The 20334-nt window shown below is 36.5% G+C and overlaps 1 protein-coding gene across 12 annotated transcripts in view; it reads left to right on the top strand.

The window, feature by feature from the left end:
* foxp4 (forkhead box P4) overlaps positions 1–20334 on the top strand; it is a 294987-nt gene that overhangs the window by 33921 nt on the left and 240732 nt on the right. For 9 of the 12 annotated variants that reach the window (XM_058790704.1, XM_058790710.1, XM_058790711.1 and 6 more), the window contains one exon: positions 40–146. The exons of 2 other annotated variants lie outside the window; for them this stretch is intronic. The gene's annotated coding sequence lies outside the window, so the exon portion shown is untranslated. Of the gene's footprint in view, positions 1–39; positions 147–19972; positions 19998–20334 lie in introns of all 12 variants that reach the window. One more of the 12 variants, XM_058790700.1, reaches the window with a different exon arrangement.

The raw sequence follows: 20334 nt of genomic DNA, 5'->3' as shown, positions 1-20334 counted from the left end.
ACACTTCTTGGGCGTCTAAAGAACTGTGGTTGTCCCCAGGTTAATGCTGGCAGAAGTGAGGGCTAATAATGGAGACTAGTTCATCAGGAGCCTCTGAGCCTCTGAGCCGGAAAGCCAGTGACCCACTTACCCAACTCACAGACCAGGTACTTTCAGCCTTATTTAGCCACAATTTGCACAATGTCAGTGTAATGCAATGTAATAATAATAATAATAATAATAATGATGATTTTCACAACACATTTTTCTACATTTGTAAGTCATTTTAGATAAAATCGAAATAAAATAAAAACATACTGTATTAGTTGAAATAGTGAAAAAGGTTGTAGGCTGGCCTCACAGTATTATTGCTTGTATGTCTGACTATAAAATCTATAATCTTCTACATTTGCATTTTAATTGCTCCACTGTTTGGACCAATTTTGATTTTGACATGTCTCAGTGTAACTCGCACATTTGAACAAACAGTAGCGTCTGATGTGTCACATGTTGTCATTAATGGTAAACCCTTACAGCAACTCAGGAGTTGTTGATTGTGTGATAATATTAATTGATGAAGCCTTGTATTTGATCATCTGGTTTTACTAGCAGTAGCGCATTTGATAGAAACCCAACAATAAACTTTTTATTGTTCCGGTTCCATTAAAAGTGTGTTCGATGTGAATAGAGGTTCCAGTCACCCATTACATTACATTTTTGGCAGACGCATACATTGTATTAAGGTAGATGCTTTCTCAGTTCATGCATTTCCTGGGAATCAAAAGCATTAATTTGATGTTGCAAGCTTTTTGAGATACAGCAACACCCATTAACCTGTAATGTTAGAGCATACACAAATAAACAGCAATATAATATACTGTGCGAATATATACAGCGAACATACGTACTACTCATATTTATAGAAATGTAATGTTAAATTATAGTTGTGATCATACACGTACAGTCATACCAAATTTAGTGTGCAATCATTCATACAGGCAAAAAAGAGGTTTAAATTAGTCTCCAGGTAGTACTTTATTTCTATCATTTCAATATCACTGTTATCACTTTGACTCATAGCAATGTCTAAAAATCCTTTAGCACTTGCTGTCCAGACTTTTGCTGATCTTCACAAATTTATGGGGCTTAGTTGAATTATTTTCAGCACATTCTGAACATCTTGTGTGTTTTGAATAGAATAGAATAACTATGGCATGAATGTTAACTGATCGGATCAATTATTTGCCCTAATTTTAACACAAAAACACATGTCGAATAGTGTCTGTCACCCGATCTAAAGCAGATTTATGAAGCAGTTAAGCTTGTGCTTCTGTGCTTTGTCCTTGGCAGTGGAAACAATTGAGGCATGAAACATTAGTTATTCTCCGTGTATTTTAATCAGGGTGGTTTCAGATCCTGTGTCAAAGAGGGGCTGTGTAGCTCTAAGGCAGATTGCACCCTCATGATGTGGTTTTGGGCTTTGTATGGTTGACATTGATGTGGCTGTTTTTTTATCACATCACATACATTAATTAGTTAAATTAGTACATTTTATTGTGACTAAAATGGTACCTAATGGTATATATGTTATGTATATTTTTGAATAGTTATACAGTAGTTAAATTTAAATATTTAAACTGTGGTTCAGTTTACCAGCTTTTGTTCATCTTCTGTTTACACACCTTAAAATACAATTTTTATATGTATTCTTTATGGATTCATACTTGACAATGATTTTCATCGTCAAGTATGTTTTAATTCAAACAATTTAATTACTGACATGATGCATTTTTTTCCATGTTGGTGTATCATTGACAAAATCAAAAAAAATAACTTCATTAGTTATCTTGTTGCCAAGGATAACACTGATTATGACAAAAATTGTTTGTTTATTTATTTTTTAAATCCATGACAGTCCCATGATGCATTAAGTGCCTCCAACTGCTATCAAACATCCCATGATTAGTTCAGAACCTTCCCTACTAAGCCACCAACACCATCACATATCAGGTTCTGTTATTACACAAGTTACAAATCAATGCATAACTCTGACTTGCAGTAATCAGACAGCATTTGCAAATAAATGTAACCCCCGCCCCCACACACACACTTTCCTCAAAGTAATCCCTCAATAACCCCAAAAAGAATAACACAACCTCATTTATCATTATTTGTTTCCCCCCATCGCTTCCCGCAATTGATTGACAAGGGCACTGTCGGGGTAAGGGGTATGAATTACCTCACATTCAGGTTATGGATAGTAAATTATGGGTGGCTAATCCCCCATAGGGAAACTCAACCCTTCTATTCAACCCTATTATTCTGTAATGGATGTCTGATTTGAGAATAAGACACTCTGCCTGTCGGGCAAGAGTTGATATAGCGCCGGGCCTGTGGACAGGGAGGGGTCTCCGGCTATAACTCACTCGCAACTTGATCAACGGCATATAAATCTGCCGCCGGCTTCCTGCAAGATGCGCTCGGGCCCCCTCCTCCTGCAGAGTTCTCCCTGAGGCTATGGAGAAAGGGTATACCGTATCCCCCCAGACCTCCGGCTTCCTGTCACTATCTGATGTATAGATACTGTATGGCCACTGTCACTCATTGGAATCCTGTAATCTTACATGGACTGCCTTAGGGCGGCGGGCTCTGTTGTCGAAGGACAGCAAGCTCCTTGGTCTTACCTTCGTTTTTTAGAGTATCTGTTGGACATATTTTGCATTTTGTAGATCGCTTTGAATATTTGAATCGATATTTATCTGTCTAGAGAGATTACCTGGTACAATTTTGATCTATCCTCTTAACTTTATGTTTTTCCTAGGGGCCAAGTTTCTTTGTCTGTTGCAGAAAGTGGAAGATTATTTTTGTGGAAGTAGGGCGCAATGCCATGTTCAAGTTGAGATCACAAAGAGATCTAAAATTCTTGATCTTATGCACCTTAGCTCAAGCACACTACTTTACAGTTGGACATTGCAACAGTACAAACCATTTAGATGAAGTGAACCTCTAGAAGATGATAGGTCATTCTCTTCATTTGAAGGATAATTGGATACTTGCATAGCTTAGGTTCACTCTTAAAAATGCTCTCAAGTGTAATAAATAAAGCTTCTTTTAAGGAGCAAGTTTATTCTAGTCAGTGATGCTTACTTGAAAATCCAGTGCTGTGTATTGATGAAGGCCGTTTTAAAGATTATGCACTTGAAAAATGCTCTTTTGAATTCCTCAGGAATACAAGAACAGACACACACGTATAAGCCGTATGACTAAGTGACAGAGGAATCATCTGGGGATACGTGATATATCGGTAACCATAGTTATTGGCTGTTTTTTTAATTCATTGATCTATTCAATGTTGCATTTTTTTGGTTTCCCATATTTAGAGAATTTAAAGTTAATCTTTAAAGACAGTTATGTAATCCTGTAATCTCATAAGGAATATCTAGTTTTCGTAGTGTACATTAATGTTGCGATGCCTGAATTCTCTTAAAATTATATTCTTTAGTGTTTTATTGCTTATTTATTTAGACAAAATAGTATAGAATTTTAATACCAGCCATAACATGAATTATCAAGCTGAATTTTGTATTTCTAGTGTCATCTTATATTTACTACCAGTCACATTTTTGTATCTTTGAATAAAGCAGCCTGACCTGATAAGTCAATCTAAGTATGTTTACCTGATTTACAAACTTGAGTACATCTCTCTGTACACTGATATATCACTGGAAGTTCTGGTGAATGGAATCAGGACGCCTTGGTGGGTAATTGACAGGCTGATTCACAGCACCAGTGTTCTGTCAGTTTCAAAGCCCTGGTCTTACCTGTGGATTAAGTCAGATCAAGCAATGATTGACATGGACTCAGACAGGGGTAAGAGCGGGGTGGGGATGTTCATGCACCGTATTTGGGGTTGGCGGTGAAATGCTGGCGTGAAACCATGGCTACAGAGCACTGAGTGAACAGACAGAGGCGAAGATGAAAGATTTGGCCTGTCTGTCTCTGTCATGTTTTACAAGGCAGCTCTGCCCATACTGTTATGTATTGATTCTGACTGCAGTTTGCCAAAATGACTCTAAATGTTGTTAAAATGTTAAACCACTGTTGGTTATATTTAGGGATGCACAATATTAGAATAGTTAAAATTACAAACTGGTAAGCCAATAATTATTTTCATGTTTTATGTAAATAAATAACAGTCAGTTGTTTTAAATTCTACAAGTGAATTTAGGCATCAGAGTATTATAATGTATAGTATGAAAATGGTTGTTCATCTTAAGATTTGAATCATTAGTGCTGTTTAAAAATGTAATATTAGTTAACGCGAAAGGTAATGCAAATGTAAAATATAGACGTAGATGCATAATTAATATCCAATATTGATCAATACGATAAATGTAAAAGATATATTATCACTTGATGACTGATATGGCACCAGTATCCCTAGTTATATTATTGGATTTTTGCCATTTTTCTTAATATCACACAAATGCTGTTGCTAGTTTTTAAAGCCAATGTTTGTCATGGGATATCCATTGGATATGCATTTCAGTTCTCACAGAGTCAGTTGTCTGAATAGCAAAGCTCCAAGCAGCATCTTTGACCTGTTCATGCAGTGTCTCTAAAGTAACTGAGACCTGCCCATGTAGGCTGATCTGAGATTAGTGCCTGATGCTAATGCACTTCCCCACAATGCACTGCAAATGAAAGGGGTGCCTGGGTACTGATCATCTCCATTCATAATCAGCTCATGTGTTTCCCTAATGATGCATGCAGCAGCAATCTCTGCAGTCTCTCAGTTCTTTTAGCCAGCTCAATGCTACCTTGAGTCTGACATTTAAAGTCATGTGTGACTCAAGTTTCCAATTGGTTTCCTTCAGTTCCGCCCAATAGGCCAGAGGACGTGCTTGCCTCTAAACACTGAAATTAATTGCTTTTCAGCAATGGGCACATCTCTTTTACCCAGCATTCAACACTGCAATCAATCAGAATTCAGAGTTAGACTGTGATTAAACTTTTTTCCTTTCTCTTTATTTTAAAGAAATACATTTACATTTTAAATGAAAACGTAATGAAATATATAATAATTGATCAAATTGATAATTTCAGAGTTTTTATTATAATTGTAAGCAAAGGCTTTCTAAAAATAGGTCAAAAATTGATTTACTTGTATGTATGTCAAAGCATTTCTGTGTTATTAATACCCGGTAGGTCACATCATATGTAATGTGTTTTTGGTTTGTATTCATCTAGTCCATACTGTGTTAGTTACAGTATTTTAATGTTATTGCTTTTAGGTCATAATTGGCAGCAGTGATGGAGATGCAAATCTGAAAGAATTAGCTTTGTTTCATTTAAAAACTCCTAAAACCACAAGCTCCCATAATGCCTTTCACTTTTAGAACATTCCCTCAACATGTGTTCTCTATACTGAGTCAGAGTAAAACATTTTCAGCCATATTAGCTTAGAATCACAGAACAGTTGAGGTGTGCACTTGCAAACACAGAGATGTTTATTTTCTTAAATTAAAATGGGAATAGACGCTTAACCCAAATAGTTCCCAATCTTTCTGTCCTCGTCCTGTTATATTGTTATTATTATTGTGGCCTTAATAGGGGCCAGATGGCTAATATTAGATGTAATCTCATGAAATAGTTTTGTTTATGTAAATCTATTTTTCCAGGCAGTTGTTTCCATTTAGGATGTTTGAAAGTTTTAATTGAATTAAATTGCAGATTTCTATATGTAATGGAATGGTATAGAAAAACAGTGCAGGATTGGCCATATGTGTGGTGATGTAGTTCAGTGTGTAATCTGACTCTGCTGGAAAATGTTTTATTGAGCATCCACAGTCTGTCTGGCAGTTCGACACAGATGTGTTAATCTGTTTGGTATTGTACAGATACACATTCAACAAGCTGACACATTCCCTCTTATTGTAAGATACTGTACTTTGTGTACATAAAAGAAGGAGAAGGAAAAAGGACAGACAGTGAGAGAGTTGTTTTTAATAAATATATTTAGTATAGATAACTAATAAGTAAATTATATTTAATAAATACATATAATAATGATTTTAGTATGATTTTAATTATTTTATCTTGAATAAATGTGCATTTATATAAATACATACATACAGATTTATTTATTTATAATATTTAAACAACTATATACATATTCCTTACAGCACATTCATTTTTTTGCCTTTCTCATATAAATATAAATATTGCAAAATAAAATTCCATAACTATTAGGAAGTATTTATTCTTTCTGTCAAAAATGAAAAGAGGCTTTCTCATATCAAAACAATAAAAGTTCAATACAGCTTTTTTTTTTTTTTACATTAGAATGTGTCCTGTTTACTTTTTTCCTGAGCAAAAAATAATGACTGTCATTTTTTACCATGATTTACGGAAGACACCCACTAAAATGTCATTCAGTGCATATAACAACAACAAAAAAAATCTTCTCAGGCATATTTAGAACCAGTATCATTAGATGTCATTACGAGTCTTTGCCAATATTCTTCATACCATTTGTCAGCAAAAAGTTTTTTTATCATTTAAAATATAATAAGATTTAGTATGATGATGATGGAATTGACATGGATGATGGACATTATTTCACCTTATTTTGACATTTTATTTTTACAAAAGTTATTTAAAACATTTAAAGTAGATACTTTACTTGTATTTAATATACTTTCTATGCATATAAAATCACTTTTTTTTTAATTCAGTGCGGACACCAAAGTAGCTGCTACAGTGTAATATGTACTAGTGTTTACTACAGTCCACCAGAAGCACACAATGACAGGTGCAATAGACCACCAGTCAAAGATCTGCCTGATCAAGTCTGTAACCACTTAAAGTTGCTCGAGCATTAGCTTTCTGTTTTATGCTAACATTGCATAGATCAGTTTGCTTCAGTGTTAAAGAATTAAGTCAATAAAACAACTCCACTACTTCTACCATCTTCTCTCTTTCTCTCTCTTTTTTTTTCTCGACAGTCTGCACATTCTTTTCAGTGCAGCTCATACTGGGGTTGGCTTCTGGTCGTTTGCACAATAAAAGAATTGACAGTACACAGAGGGAAAACCAGGGGCCTTTGGCCTGAGGAGGGGAGAGGAGGAGCCTGTGGGTTGCTTTGACAGCAGCCAAGCGAATATTGAAAAGGAACTTTGTTGTTGGTAATGTTCATCCCTGTTTGTTTTGGACTTCACACGGAAAGCAAGAAATTCGCAGTGAGTTGCCAGGTTGCTGTCAAAGGGGAACATGGTATCAGGTACTGGTTATAGCTCAGTGAGATTGTTTACAAAGGACCTGTCAGATGTCCTGGAGAAATCGAGAGCACAGCATTCCATATGAAAAGAAAGTGGAGAGAAAGAAAAAAAAACAATATAGGAAGAAATAACAAGTATCCCCATTGCGGGCATGGAAATGACTCGCATTGCATAAACACATGTGGAGATCTTTGTGAGAAGCTGAATGCTGTGCAGTAATTTGTTTTCTCACTCTGGTAACTTTAATATGGATGATTTAACGCTTAAATGCAATCAGTGTTAAAACATTCCCAAAAATCCTCATGCAGTCATAACAAGTTTGGGGGCTGTTTATAGAGAGAGGCACAATGCGGAAGACAGATGTGGAAAACTTGCGCCCACCAGACAAGGGCCTCCTTCAGTTCTCTGCTGTGCTCTTTTTCAAGATGGAGGGCTTAAGTTACAGAACTAACTTCCTGGATTACATCAAACAGTCCTTCCCCTCCTCCCTGTGCTTTACCCTCCAGTTCTCTTCTCGTCTCGTCTCGTCTCGTCTTGTCTCGTCTCGTCTCTTTGTCTGTTCTCATCTCATCTATTCTAGTCTCTTCTTTTTTCTTCAGTTGTCTCGTTTCTTCACTTCTCTACTTGTCTTGTTTTTCTTTTCTTCTTGTTTCATCTCTTCTTTTCTCTCTCGTTTCATCTCTTCTCATCACTTCTCTTCTTTATTTGTCTCATCTGTTCTCTCTTCTTCTTGTCTGGTCTGGTCTTTTCTGGTCTCTTTTCTTCTGGTCTCATCTCCTCTATTCTCCTCTATTTTCATATTTGTTCTATCAGTTCTATTTTCTTCAGTCACACTTTATATTACTTTATATCAGTGTTCTTTGTACTTATATTTAAAAAAATACCTTCATGTAATTACATCTGTAATTCATTTCTCTATTTACGTTTTTGTCATGACAACTCTCGGAGGGATTGGCATGGTAATGTACATGACAGTATTAATGTATTTTGTCTTGTAATAGATTTGCTACACTGATGCTGCTGTGGCAGAACAAGTACCGAGACTTGCAACTGCCAATACATCCACAACATGGTGCTGTGAACATATAACACGAATAACCCCCATTGCATACATGACACCCCTTTGCTCACCCCTTAGCAGATCTATTCAGGTGGAGCTGGGGAAGGTGGAGGGTTTCTGAAGTGCGCTGCAACTGCTACAACAAGCATTAGCCAAGTATTTGAATGTTGAGCAGCGAGCTCATTGGCTACCAATACAGCAGAGAACCAATCAGCTGTGACGTGATAATAATGTCATTATGTCATATTGAGTTAGATCTATCGGACTGCGCCATCTAGAATTTCATGCCAGAACTTTGTATTTATAATTACACTGTAGACCCATCCTTTACACCTTAACCCACACTTAAACCTACCCATACCACCAAACCTGTCCCTAACCCTACCAGTATCCTACCTCAATAGCAGCAAAAGTGTTTTGCAATACAATATGAACACAGTAAGTACATTGTACTTATTTTATAATGTACATAGTAGTTAAGGCCACGAAATATAAAGTTCTTATTTCTTCTCGGTGGGTCTCATTTCTTATTCACTCTTCTCATCTCTTCTTGTTGCATCTGTACTCTTCTCTTCTTGTCTCATCTAGTCTGTTCTGTTCTCCTCTTTTCTGTTGTCTTCTCGTTTCCATTCTCGTTTTATCCAGTCTTGCCTCTTTTCATCTCAACTCATCTCCTCTTTTCTCCTCTTGTCTCCCCTCATTTCATTTATTATCTAGTGGTATTTCTCGTATTGTCTCTGTCAACTTGTGTCACCTTCACTTCTCTCCTATTCTCCCCATTTCCGTGCACCACATGTGGTTAAGGTACACGGCAGCAGGCCGCTGCATAGAGACTCTGTCAGGTTTGTAGAACATCATGACCCCGGGCCACACAGGAGAGAGAGGGAGAGAGTTCTGTATGTGGAGGAGGGGCGAGAGGGTCACGGGATGAGACTGTGAAAGTCAAAGCGTCGCTGTGATCTGCTCAAGCATGAAGAGAGCTGATCCTGGTCTTAGGGGAGAGAAGTGGATGCGATGGGTCGGGGGGCAACAAGGGGTCTTGCTCAGGAAGGGATGTGGCACGTTATCAGGCCAAAAATATGCAGCTGTATTTACCACCTCTGTTTGTTGTTCCTGTAGAAAGCTCCAGGATGGGAATTTTCTGTGTCACTGCCTCAAAGGATTTTGGCTGAGGCTTTGTTGATCCTGTGTTGTTGTAGAAAAGGGGAATAAGATTTAAGCATTAGCCATGTCAGGCAGGATTTAACACTCTGGTCCCCAGACCTCTCACCATTTAGGTAACTCTTCCCCAAGCGCTTAGCCCTCCGTGGCCTGCCCGGTGGCCCACCGGGTGGAGAGAGACAGGGTTGGTTCTCTCTCTCTCTCGTGTTTCCGCTTTTCCGGCATCCATCCAATGGAAAAATAAGGTTCGAGCCACTTGATTTTGTGTCATGCTTCCTGGAGCATACCAACTTTCAATTACAGCACCTCCAGTCCACCTTGCACTTTGGCCATAGCTATCTGACAGCTCCCCAGCTGTTGTTTGTGGCTGGTGGCCAACTGATTCCCAGCGCATTATGTTTCTCCGACCAACTGAGAGATAGTTGGTTGTTTTCCATTAGGCTATAAGTTATCACTATCTGATGGGGCACTCTAACCTTGACAGAGGCCTGGCTGAATCGCGGCACGAGGATGAGCAGCAATGCTGTGCCTCCGAGTTCATTTGCCATCGCCTCGACATGGGACTTCTTTGTCACAAGAGATTGTTGATGGTCTGTTAGAGTTTTACAGTATAGCTGCTTATTAATATAAACAGAGTAAATGTTGATGTACGTGTATTTTGTCAGAAGGTGCCTGATAAATACTAATCAAGGCTTATATTAGTTCATAATGATCATAAGAGGAAAAATTACATGAAAGGAAGAAAGAAAGAAAGAGAGAGGAAAAAAACTTTATTTGCTAATATACAGGGACTAAAATGAATCCTAAATCAGCACTCTTGCTTTTAAACTGATTATGTGTTCATGAGAGACTTGATTTGATCTCTTTGTATTAAGCTTGTATTAAGCCATTATGGTGTTTGATTAAGACTTGATGTAGTCCCATATCTCATGATTACTTCTGAAAGTCTGGGGTCACAAAAATCATGTAAAAGGACCTTCTGAAATAGCTAGATCTAGAGATAGCTCTTGCACAAGCTTAAAATAATAAAGAAAAAGGTAAAAAGACACACTGTGCACTGTTGGTTATTGTATATTTTTTGCTTTGTGTCATTAAGTTCTCATATTTATCCAAGCTTGTTTCTGCCCCTGTTTCTGGTAAAAACTAAGGGCCAGATTTACTAACAGTTTGCACCAGTCCAAACCATCTTTTGGCGTCAAAATGGTACTGTCAGGTTTTACTAAAGACTCACAGTGAAGAATTAGCGCCGAAAAGGTGTGGACAGTTATTTTTGCGCCTGACCTTATTGAATATGCATTTGTAGGAGTTTCCCTTTCAGACGCAAAATTTATGGGAAGAGAGTATTAAAATACTAACGCTAACAAATTACTGGTATTTGCACCATTATTTAACGCCCCAAAAAAGCATGTCTTAAACTATTTTGCATCTGTATCGTAAGTAGATCACCCACACCTGATGAGCATCGGCTCTGCTTATTTGCTACTATGATAATTTGTACTGTTCTTGGCATATTGCGTTGGTCGATATGTAAATGAGATGTTGCGTCTGTGTTCTTTAACTTGCGCATTGTCAGTAAATCACCCACAGAATTGGTTTCGGAATTGTTTACCTGTTTAGTAAATCTGGCCCTAAATCAAGTAATTGTGAGATAATAAAATAAGAAATAAAGTCAAGTCAAGTCAAGTCACTATTATTTGTATAACACTTTTAACAATGCAAATTGTGTTTACATCAGCTTGATATAAAGCTGGGTGGCTTTATATCAGCTTTACAATATTTAGACGGGGAAATAATGTGTCAAAATAGTGTCATTCTCCTCTGGCGAGACAAAATCAGCAGTTTAAATCTAGCTTAAAGCAGAGTCAGATTGTGCAGAGGACTCATCTGGTTCCTGTGGTCTTGTCCCGATGGCCGTCTAGGAGATAGGGTCTTCACTAGGGATCGGTCTCTGGGGCTCATCTAGTTGTCCTGGTCTCCGCTGACGTTCAGAGCTGTAAAGTGACATTTTAAGCTGTAAAGTCACATTGTTACATTATTAGAAATAAAATCACAATTGCCTTCTTTTTTACTAAAGCAGAAAGTTTTTTTTTTTTTTACACTACCGTTCAAAAGTTTGGAGTCAGCAAGTTTATTTATTTATTTTATTAAGCAAAGATGCATTCAGTTGATCAAAAGTGACAGTAAAGACTTTTACATTGTACAAAAAATTCTATTTAAATAAATGCTGTTCTTTGGAACTTTATATTTATCAAAGTATCCTTAAAAATGTACGATTTCTAAAATTATTAAGCAGCTGTTTTCAACATTGATAGTAAATGTTTATTTAAGCACCAAATCAGCATATTATGCATATATGATTTCTGAAGGATCATGTGACTCTGAAGACTGGAGTAATGGCTGCTCAAAATTCAGCTTTGCCATCATGGAATACATTTTTAAAATATAATAAAATATTTCATGCTTATTTTAAACTGCAATAATGCAATAATTACTGCAGCCTTGGTGAACATAAAAGACTTCTTTCCAAAATATTAGAAATGCACGACAGTAATGTACTTATTATCATCACACGACTCTTTTAAATATTACTATAATACATGACTATTATTTCACATACTATGTAGCAAAATATTATTTGGCATATGTGCATTTATTGTAATGTCTTGCAGAGAAGGTTAGGCTTTCATAGTCTTTCTCGAGGTTTTTCTTCTCTTCAATTGAAAATTTAAAGGACTTCTTGTGCCTCCCCACAGTTGCCTTTGGTTTGCTCAATAGGGTCTTTAAGGGATGTTTTACTGTAAAGCTTCTTTGAAACAATACGTATTGTTAAAATTGCTATATAATATAAATGTAATATATGTACATATATGAAATTTCTATATATGAAATATATTGTCACATGAAGTAAAAACATACAATATGTACATTTTTGGTTTTAATATTTGTATTGTGAGATAATTTTATAAAAGCAATAAGATACTGTGTTGTAAATAAGTCAAGGCTGAAGGGGTTGCATTGAAGGGTTCTTTGAAACAATATGCATTGTGAAAAGTGCTAATTTACTGTAACTATTTTTTTAGAGGAAGGATAGCATTTAAATAATTTACTTTAAAAAAGTTGTTATATTACAATATTTGTATTGTGCGGTAATAGTTTTATAAAAGTAATAAGGTACTCAAGGCGTACTGTATTGTGAAAAAGTCAAAGCTGAAAGGGCTGCAGGCACTATGCTTCATGTAGTACCTAACAACGCCCTTCACCTTGACTTATTCACAATACAGCACAGCCTCTTGTGCCTTTAACTGCTTACATAGGTAACACAAATGGCAGTATCACTCTTGATAAAGAGCAACATGTGTGTGTGTGTATATAGACATGCACTATGATTGACAGAATGAAATAAACTCATCTCAAACCTTCATTTAAAACTCATTCTAATTTGAGCTCCATTGTACAGTATGCTTGTATTCTCCTAAAGCTTTTCAACATTTCAATCCATCTGCAAGCAACCAAATGTTAAAGATCCTTCTAGTCCAAGGTTACCAGCAGTTTCTGATTGAAATTTTCCTTCGGAACTAAAAGTACTGATTTAAAAAAATGTATTGATTAGTGATGTCCAGGTTATGTGGTTCCAAATGTATGGAAGCATCCTTTTGTTTGTATTTAAGACCCTCAGAATAGTGTCTTTGGCAAGTTCTGAAGGAGTTAAGTTGGGGGATGGTGGCATTTAAGGATGCAGTGGGGCGTTTATGCGCTGTTCACTCCCTTGTTCTGCCTGGAAAGCTCTGCACGGGCCCTTGCCTGGGTCACCTGCAAAGGATTAGGCTGGGGCTGGTGGACAGTTGTTGTTTGAGGAGCGTCTGGGCACATCAGGGGTACAGGAAAGGGGAGGAACAGAACGGGGGAGTGGCCCAGTGAGTCCAGATGCCCAGACCTCCAGATGCCCAGACCTCACACCTGCAGGGGACAGCAAACACAACAATCAGCCTCTCCACCAACACTTTTGCTCCTGAAAAGGCATGGATGAATTCTTGGAATTTTTTTTTTTTTTTTGAACACAAAAGGAGATTTTTTTTTTTTTTCCTCCATGCAATGACATACAGTTGTTGACAGTGATCAAGTATGTCAAGCTCCAAAAAAATAATAAAATAAATAAATAAATAAAATACAAAAATGAATATTTGATATTTACCAATATTTGCCTTTTTTTTTTTTTTTATTCCTCTCCATTGCAACCCTCAAATACAATGATACATTTTGGTTTATTTGTTTCAAATGCCAGTATATTTTAAAAATGTTTAATATTTAGATTTAAGATTTTTTAAAGCGATACTTTTATTCAGCAATGATGCTAATTAAATTGACTAAACATTCTATTCATTCAAGAAAAAAGTATCATGGTTTCCACAACATTGATATCAAGAAGAAATGTTTCCTAAGCAGCAAATCAGCACGTTAGTATGACTTCTGAAGAAACATGTGACACTGAAGACTGGAGTAATGGCTGTTGAAAATTCAGCTCTGCATCACAGGAATAAATTACATTTTAAAATATATTATTTTAAATTGTAGTAATATTTCACAATAGTTCTGTTTTTACTGTATGTTTGATCAAATAAATGCAGCCTCTTTGAGCATAAGAGACTTCTTTCAAAAAAAACATTTAAAAAAACTTACCAACCGCAAATTTTTGAATGGTAGTGTAACACATATGTCGTGGTACTCTAACGCGCGCCGAAGACTGACACGGAAGAAATTGTTGAATAAAGTTATTTTGGTTTTCTTTGCACACAAAAATTATTGTCGTAGCTTCATGAAATTACGGTTGAAGCACTGGTGTCACATGGACTATTTTATCGATGTCTTTACTACCTTTCTGGGCCTTGAACACGGTAGTTGTGTTGCTGTCTATGCAGGGCCAGAAAGATTTCATCAAAATTTGTGTTCTGAACGACATGAGGGTGAGTAATTAATGACAGAATTTTCATTTTTGGATGAACTATCCCTTTAAATATACTGTATAAGTAGATAAACAGAGGGACGTTTTTGACAGACTGTTTTCGGGTGAAGTGTTTCTTAAGAAATTTGTAAGGAATGTTGGCCTGGGACTGACTGTTTAACTCATTAATTCAGATTAGAAAAAGAGAATAAAAGGGAGAGAAACAGAAGAAACAAAGAGCGCATCCCTGAGCACAAGTGTCAGAAAGCTCTGGAGGGAATGCAGTACTGAATATGCTGCGGTTTCTGTACTCCGTGCCAGTGTGAACAAGTCGGGGCGCACACAAAATGAGCAGAGAGCCGCATCACTACACCCGCCTCCGTCAATAATGACAAGACAGCATTCATTGATATTCTCATGGAAAAATAATGTGTTAATAAGGACCCTCTCAGAAGATTACCCAACCTCGCCCCTCTAATCAGCCTCTTTGTAAAGGTCCATAAATCACCAAACTAATAGCGCGGCGGATATTAATAACTCAAATTATGATTTATATCTTTGTTGTCGTCTGTGAAAGGATCCCTCACCTCCTTACATTTTCAATCAATATCATCAAAATGCTAACGAGCGAATGGCTGTAATTACCTTCATGGGGGACAACACTAATTTAGTTCTCTCTTTTTTCTGAAATGCTACGGAGCAGACGTGGATACTGCATACCTGTTGCACAAACAAAGCAGGCAACGTGTTAGTCCATGAAGAAGACATTAGCCTTGATATTAGCTGTCAAACCAGCATCGGCCTCCTTTTTGCTTCTGAACACCATTGATGCAAATAAGACATCTGTCAGAAATGGAAAAACTGCACAGTGACTATAGCAGGAATTACAATAGATTACAAGGAGGAAATCTGGTACACTGTAAAAAATCCAATTGACAAAATGTTGGAAGGGCAAAAATATTTAAGTTGAACTAATTTTAATTGCTTGGGCTTAGTTGAGAAGACATATTATATTAAGTCTGCACAAATATATTTAAAAAACATTAAATGAGTGGTTATTTTTAAATCCAGTCAACATTCGGAATGCCAGTGTTTGACTGAACTAATAAAAAACAAATCCAGCCAACACCGAGTTCATTCTGCACGTGCACGCGCCTGAGTGACTTCGCGGGAGAAACAGCGCCGCCATCTTGTCAAGTTCACGCGTTAGGTAAGTTCCAGTAAATAAATGTTATTTTTTTAGACTAAATTTAACGAGAAAATCATGCAACATATTAGATTTTTTTTTGAGTGGACATTTAGAAAGTGTTTTATGAGTTGTATATCCGAAGAAAAGTGGCTATAAGTGTATGTCAAGTTCAGGCGTCAAGTAACGTTAAGACAAAGGGTTTCACTGAATACATATTTGTACTTAACCTTGGACTGAATTTATCGTATATTTAAAAGGTGTAAATGTTTTATTTAAAACGTATATATTTATACACAAACGTACAACATATATAAAAAACATCGAATAAGCGTTGTATGATATGTCTGAGGGAAATTTAACGTAAGTGAAGGGAATATGGTCTTTCACCTTGTTTAATCCATAAAACACTTAATGTCAAAAGCTGTGTTATTATAATGACTTTTAGCTCATTTTGGCGTGTCGTATGATGTTTTTTTGTGTTTCTGTGACGTGAAAAGATATGAAGAGGTCGCGCGGTCTTTCTCTCTTTTATAAGGTATTATGTTTAACCGAAATCTATGAAACATGTAACTTAATGTAAGCCACAGTAAAGTTAATGCGCTCATTTGAAGTTAACATGGGCGTGTTGAATGGGTTTTTGCGTGTGTAAACTTTTGCAATTGTCTTGTGAAGTAAAAAGACGATATTAAATGTGACTAAAAACACGGTGAAGTTTCGCTCTTTTCAAACGGGGCAGATTAAGGTTACACGGCGTTTCTAGTCTCGTGAAGGCACTTCGGAAGAGAAGTTCGTCGTTCCGAACGAAAATGAACAACTGAATCGTTTCACACGGCCGTTCAAAGCGTCTCAGTCAGTTCCTCAGGCAGTGAATCAGTAGATAGTGAACACGAGTCCCTGCACAGGGAAAGACCATGGCTCAGTAAACACTGGGACAACTGATCAATCAATTTGTAAAACGTCACCATTTATCAACAACAGGCAGGACAGTTTTGATATTATTTTTATGCTATTTGAGGTAACTTAGCCCTGTAATATGAAATGTACATGTTCTATTACAAATCCAGTCAACATCAATGCTCCCTGTTGTGCAATGAATTTGTTCCAAAAAAAAAAAAAAAAAGGTTGTAACTTCTGTTCCATCAACTGATATTGATACATTGTAAATGATTTAAAAGGCATGGTTTCATTTTTTGAACTTAAAAGTAGTTTTCTTTCTCCATCAGGGTGTGGCCAAAGGTTTCATTGGTGCTTTGTCATCGCTGCAGGATTTCAGATGCAACCCAGTCAGTTCTTCCAAGGTACCAAACAGTGGCTCGTGACCAGACCGCTCCACTGCAACTACATACTGTGTGTACCTTCAAGACTAGGAGTTTATTGTGTTCATTCCAGATAATGTGTGTAAATGTGTAGAGTTTGACAACTTAAAAAATGTAATAAATTTTAGTTGTCAACCGCTTTTAAACCCTCCTGTGTGTTTTTGTGTGTGTGCTTTGGTTTCGAATTACAGAACCACACGTTTATTTACAACGTACTTTTGCAGTGTTGAGTATTGTAGCCAATCACAGGCATCTCTGTTAAGAGCAATGGCCAGTCAGGTGTTTTCTGTAGGTTAGTCAGAATCCGATCTGAGCTCATTTTTGTTTTCGCAAGTAGAGTTCTACATGCTCACAGATCTACTTATTAGAACGGGAGAGAGAGAAAAATATACACACGGTGTAAATAAGAGATTGATTGTGTAGTTAGTCATTGATTATATCATTGAGTTTTCAAATGATAAAACTCAGTCAGTTGCACTATAAGGGGAGCCCTTTGCTCGGTTTCTCTACATAATCCATTGACAATTTGAAGAAAAGTTTTGTTTGTCTAATAGGACCGAACATCCATGTATACTGTTTAAAAAAATTAAGATTTTAAATTAAATTAAAAAATATTTAATGCTTTATTATTTAATTGTGACCCTGGACGACAAAACCAGTCTTAAGTGTCAATTTTCTAAAATTGAGATTCATACATAATCTGAAAGCTGAATAAATAAGCTTTCCATTGATGTATGGTTTGTTAGGATCGGACAATATTTGGCCGAGATACAACTATTTGAAAATCTGGAATCTGAGGGTGCAAAAAAATCTAAATATTGAGAAAATCGCCTTTAAATTTGTCCAAATGAAGTTCTTAGCAATGCATATTACTAATCAAAAATTAAGTTTTGATACATTTGCGGTAATACATTTACAAAATATCTTCATGGAACATGATCTTTACTTAATATAATAATGATTTTTGGCATAAAAGAAAAATCTATAATTTTGACCCATACAATGTATTTTTGGCTATTGCTACAAATATACCCCAGCGACTTAAGACTGGTTTTGTGGTCCAGGGTCACAATTGTACTTGCTATACTACTTAAGTACAGTGCTAAAATTTGTTATATACATGTCTTTGTCACCTTTTTCACCCATGATGTGTTTGCATCCCTGTAACATTAGTTAATGCATTAGGTATCATGCACTAACAGTGAACAACGCTTTTTTTTTTAACATAATTTATTAATAAAGGCCAATGTTCAGTTCACACACACACACACACACACACACACATACATATACATATACATACATATATATATATATATATATATATATATATACTGTGTATATATTAGGGGTGGCACGGTTCACAGATGTCACGGTTCGGTACATACCTCGGTTCGGGGGTCACGGTTTGATACGATTTCGGTACAACGGGGTGGGGGGTGGGGGGTGAATTGCCTGTATTCGTCGTAAGGCCTCATGCACCGAACCGTGACAGTTCGGTACGAATACATGTACCGTGCCACCCCTAATATATATATATATATATATAAACACTGTATATTATACACATAGGCTAAATACTGTCCCTTATACTGGGCTGTTTAAACTTTATTTCCCCACCAATGTCAAAATCTATCCAATGCCCTTGCTTCACATAACACAAAAAGAAACTTGTCTTTGGCTTATTCTTCACTATAATACTATTGCTATAGCTGTTTACTATAATTATATTTAACAAGTCTTCTTAACACCGATTATACTCATTTATAATTCATATTCATATTTGTAGGTGTTTTTTCTCCTTTCTCTGATGTGTTCTAACAACATCAGAATTCTGGAACCCAGAATATTTTGATACTTGAATAAAAACAATGAGAGCCTTGAGCGCATCCATACTGTAGTTGGTGCTGTGCTCTACCCTTTGGTTTAGCAATGTAAAAGGGCATGGAAATCGAGCAATGGATGACGAAACATACGGTACAATGTAATTTTGAAAGCCCTGATGTTTTTATTTTTAAAAAGCCTATCACAATTATGAAATTTGACAGTATCTTTGGTGAGTTTATAATGTAATAAATTTCTCATAATGTAATAATTGTTATTAATAATGACAAAAATAATGACTTCATTCTACAATTCTTCTCCTCCAAATCACGTATTCTGCCCTTATAGAGAGTATACCATGACACAGTCCTCTGCACATAAACAAAGCGCAGCGCATGCATTGTTTACGTGCAGAGGTACTCTCTATAATTGGGTGTTTTTGGGTGAACTGTTTCTTTAAGAAATTATGAGCTTCTTAACACGCAGGTGAGAGTAATGCTTGCTTGTCATTTTGGCATAAGTAAAATGGTTGATTTCTTGTTTAGCAAAAGTCACAATGTGAGACTGCGGTTTAGGGGCTCACCTCATTTGACAATACGGCGATTCAGATCTCGGGCCAGAACTTTTTTCTGTGGCCAGCATGATGTCAGCCTCAAGCTTTTGTCAAAGTCTGATAAGACCACTAACACAATGGCATCTTCTTGAAGGCTGCTTGAATGATAACCCATAGCAAAAAGGAAAGGAGAAAGAAGGGAGTATGGCAGTTTAATGAAAACTTTTCCCGTGCTGGGATTTCAAGGCTTTTTCTGAGGTGACTGAGGTTATCAGTCTTGTTTTTACCCGTGTGAGCTGCCCAGCAAAGCAATCACACAAACAAATTAATTAGTCTCCCAACAATAGGGCCTTGATAAATTGAGCCACTTGCATCTCATAGACTGTCGTTCCATGTTCCCATTTTTAATCTCAGTCTTTTCAACACAGACTTGAGAGTGCTGTTTACATTTAGTCTTTGTAACGAGACATTGCACATCGGTTTGCAATAAACAGCTAATTATCATATCTCCAGCTACAGCTTAATTATATTTGCATAAAACTTCTTTGTCTTGCTGTCTCAACAGAGCCTGCATTACCTTGTCTTTTCATTGCTCAGTTATTATTTACATGCCTGAAATATGCTCAGATTTACACATCTTATTTTTTTTCCCCCACCTCATCTTGCCTTAGGTTTCCCCTAAAAGAAAATGTGAAGGTAGGGGACTGTTTCTTTCATATTTTATTTTTCATCCAACTATGCTGGTTTAAAGATTTGTGCTAAGTTGCTGTTTTCACTCATGCATGTTCAGTGATTCATTTTAATTATTCATTTTTTTTCCTATTCAACAAGAAGTCACATAATTATCAGTGTCTTCGGTTTTTTAAACACAAGTGCTTTGCATGAGCACACGGCATAGGAAATTAGTAAAAGTAGGCTTTAAAAATGACAAAAAAAAAACTAAAAAAGCATTCAGCTTCGAAAATGTATTTACAAATTATTTTCTCAGTGCTTTGGCTCAGGGCAAAAGGAGACTGTGTCTTCATTCAATTAT

This window comes from Onychostoma macrolepis, chromosome 11 (assembly GCF_012432095.1).
Source record: "Onychostoma macrolepis isolate SWU-2019 chromosome 11, ASM1243209v1, whole genome shotgun sequence".
Taxonomy (NCBI): Eukaryota; Metazoa; Chordata; class Actinopteri; order Cypriniformes; family Cyprinidae; genus Onychostoma; species Onychostoma macrolepis.
This window is presented reverse-complemented; position numbering and strand designations above follow the sequence as displayed.